Source organism: Oreochromis niloticus, linkage group LG15 (assembly GCF_001858045.2).
Source record: "Oreochromis niloticus isolate F11D_XX linkage group LG15, O_niloticus_UMD_NMBU, whole genome shotgun sequence".
Classification (NCBI taxonomy): Eukaryota; Metazoa; Chordata; class Actinopteri; order Cichliformes; family Cichlidae; genus Oreochromis; species Oreochromis niloticus.
The window spans coordinates 39,655,692-39,659,482 of NC_031980.2; the positions used below are offsets into that span (position 1 = coordinate 39,655,692).

The 3,791-nt window shown below is 41.5% G+C and overlaps 1 long non-coding RNA gene across 1 annotated transcript; it reads left to right on the top strand.

Moving 5' to 3' along the window:
* Positions 1–3,411, top strand: LOC112842379 (uncharacterized). The gene is made up of 3 exons (XR_003214120.1): positions 1–1,405; positions 2,911–3,053; positions 3,131–3,411. It is a non-coding gene; the product is annotated as an uncharacterized LOC112842379 (long non-coding RNA).
* Positions 3,412–3,791: the final 380 nt, after the last annotated feature.

Here is a 3,791-nt window from a genome sequence, read left to right on the forward strand (position 1 = left end):
TTTTGGGGACTGATTCATTTGTAGACATTAGAGAAGAGCATGAAAACAATGCTATAATTTTGATGTTTCTGCCTCATGAAAGTTTTTTTTTTTTAGAGAACTGCATATTTAAAATTAAACATCTCTTTAGCTTGTGTGTGCTGATGATACATACACAGGGTGTGCAGCCTGCTGTTTGTTGACCTCTGAATGTATTGATTTGACTTCATATCCTTCACCACATAATCCATGACTAGCATGGTTATGTTTCCACACAGACTTGAGTTACTGCTTGTGGAGCAGTGTTCAGGTTTTACTTCACAGTGGGAAGGATGAGCTCCTCAGCAGATAACTTAATATGATCGCAACAGCACAAAATACTCTGAATATTTTCTTAAAAGAAAACTGATCTCTGACTTGTTAGCTGTGTGCCAAGACAAGGAAACAATGAGAAACACTATGTGTTCATACAACACTTTGCATTTAATGATTGGCTATTATTAATCTCTTTATTTCTTCCACACTGTGTCTTCTCTCCTGTCTCCCTTCCCTCACCCCCAGTTTGATCGTGGCAGATGGCTGCCCTCCCACAGCTTGGTGTGCCCGAGGGTTCTTCCTGTCAAAAGGGAGTTTTTCCTTCCCTCTGTTGATTGTTGGGGTTTTCTCTCTATTATGATGAGGTCTTTACCTCAAAATATAAAGTGCCTCAAGGTGACTGCTCTTGTGATGGTACTATATAAATAAAACTGAACTGCACTGAAATGATTTGTGTGTGTGTGTGCGCGCACGTGTGTGTGTGTCAGAGTAAAAGAAACAAGGAAATAAGGTATCAGTTTGCTCATCATGCTAATGCAAATAGCTATTCTGCCAGTGTAGACATTCAGCTGTTCAACATTATTCCTACTGCTTGAATCACTTCTTTTCCCCTTGCTAAGTTTGAAGTATTACCTGTAAGACTAGCGGCAGCAGCTCAGTTTCACTCCGGATGCCACAGCAGTGCAGATACACTCAGGACACAAGTATGAATGCAAACACAGACATTTCCCACTGCAGTGGGGATCCATCACAGGACTATAAAATCAAACTTAACAGAGAACTTAAATGGGAAAAACAATGTGTAACTTTACTCATTACAAGCTCTAACATGCTGCTTTGTAAACCAGTGCACCCAACACTGCTCATGAGGTTAATCTATGGTAGCTAAATTGGGATATCTGATTTAAATTTCATGGATTTAAAAACATGTAAAGAAGGCTCGACTCTTCTCAGGTGGCCAGGCTGTGGCGGGGCCAGCACAGAGAGACACTCACAGTCACACCAGTGGCCAACTTGACTTGCCAGTTAACATGATATGCATGTGTTTGGATTGTGGGAGGAAGAACCGACGCACGCATGGGAGAACATGCACACACCGGCCAGCTGGCAGGTATCAAACCCAGGACATTCTCGCTCTGAGATAACAGCACTAACCTCTGCATCACCATGTTTTCATGCTTTTTTCTGTTATGAAAATGAAAATGAATCATTTATTGGATCTGAACTTTTTACTATGACCTTTTATTAATAAAAAGTTTTACTGCAGAGGATCACACAGTGAAAGAAAGCATCATTTTCCTGCCCTGCGCTTACTTCACATGAATGTGTGGGATATGAACATTAGCTAATATAACAAGCAAACACAGGCTTGTAAGAGATTATTATACACAGTTGTACAGGGTCAGTGCTGTGAATTAGATTTAGTTCGTGTCCAAAAACTGTTTGCGTTAATGGCAGAGTCTCTCTGTAGAAGACAAAAACAGAGCTCACACATCGAAAGGTTTTCTTTAAAAAAAAATGGAAAAAATCTTTTCATGTTCTGATGTCAATCAAAGCAACAGAGAAAAGTAGGGATGGGTATTGATAAGATTTTAACGATTCCGATTCCATTTTCGATTCTGTTTAACGATTCGATTCTTTATCCATTCTCTTATCGATTCTTGTTTTTAAAAAGGAGAACACTAAGGTCGATTAGCTTAGAACTGTTTTATATCTTCTCTTTGAACAAGATAGAAATTTAGGAGTAACATGGCCTTACAAACCCAACAGTGAGATCTTAAGAGATCCACAGCCTACGGCTCTTCAATTGGGTGTCACAGGGTCCCAGGGGAAAATTATAAACGTAAAATAATAAAATAAATATTCTTCTGTAGCAATAACAAAGTATAACATAAATTATTCTGTAGCAATTACACAAGAATATCCAGTAATGTCCCTGCCTACAATTAAACACATTCACTTACCATCTGCTGTGGCAAATGGCTGCAAGGTTTTGACCACAAACTAGTCACTGCTCGGTGACATTCGGGCCTGAAAAGAGACGCTACCGGTAGACTGCAGCGACAACTGCCAGCGAGCGCCGGCCAGACTCTGTCTGTCTCATCATGGTCACCTAAATGCACAATGGCAGGTTTTGTAATAAGGCAGATCACGCTAACATAATATGCACTGTTAGTTGATTATTTACCTGCCGCATTAACGGGAGATGACGTGCAAACGTTACCGCTGCTGCTGCTGGGTTGAGATTCACGAGTCCGGAGCGGTTTTGTGAGCGAATGCTTTTGCATATTCGTAGTGTTTCCTCCCTTAATGAAATATCTACTTTGCAAGTATTGCAAGTTGCCCTGTTGTCATTCGTTCTCGTAAAGTATAAACAAACTTTTAAGCGTTTGAGCCGCTTAGGCGCCGTGTTTCCTGCCAGGTACCCTCCGACGCTCCGCAACGTGGTGACGTCATTCGGGGCGACTGATTGCAGGCAGAGTGATTTAAGCCTCATGCTGACGCTCATTCACCGCCAGTTTGTCATTAACTCATGTTGGCAGCTGACTCTCACGTTTCAAGCTGTCTTTGTGATTTACCTTGCTACCTTGCTAACCTCACTTTCTTGTGCTACAGTTCCTGGACTCACCTTGTCTTAGACCTCCGGCTTCACTCTGTACCTCACCTGCCTCGCCTCCTGCCACCACACTCCATCAGGAACCTCTGGATCTCTGGTCAACCCCCCACCACCACCAATTGCTCTTTTCCTCCTCCTGCAAGTAAGAATAGGTACGTAATATACTTACCAACTTCAGAGCTCCTCTTCTTCCCTACCTCTGTTGTCCTCTCTCCTCAGTGTGATGGCTAAATGCCCTGTTGCAGTCTGCATCTAAGGCCCCGTTCCCCTCTCTAGATCCTGTCCCCATAGCCACGTTACCCAGGCCGCGCCACGTCAAGTTCCACGTTGTCCTTGCCACATTTTCAAGTCCAGTCTAACTAATAAACATATTGTAAAAACGTCCAGTTTTGGTGCTGACCTCTCAGTCCCGTGACAGAGTGTTTACTTTCCATGATGTTCTTATATTTTATAGATATTTTGACAGCGTATTTCAGTGTTACTACTCTGCCTGATTTACTGTCCTTTGTCTTTCTTCTGCTGGCCTCTGTAACTCTTTTAAAACTCAGTGCATTGCAAGCCTGGCGTTGAGTGAGTGATCATTTCTGAGGTAAAGATCAGGAATGCCTGTTCAATACATTCTGCATGATACATATTTGTAATATTATTTTGTGGGTTTTTATTTTAGATTGCATCACATTTTGTTGATCACATCACCAGACCTACTCTTTAAATCACTGAACAGTTCTGTCCTGCAGAGCATTATTACTTCTGTGACTGAGAGCAACCAAATGGACATTTATATAAATTAAAATGCAGGAACTATTATCATAAAAGCTTTGTGAAAATGGTGATTGTTTCCTAAATGGCTTCAGTCATTAAGGCATAAAAAACACATTCT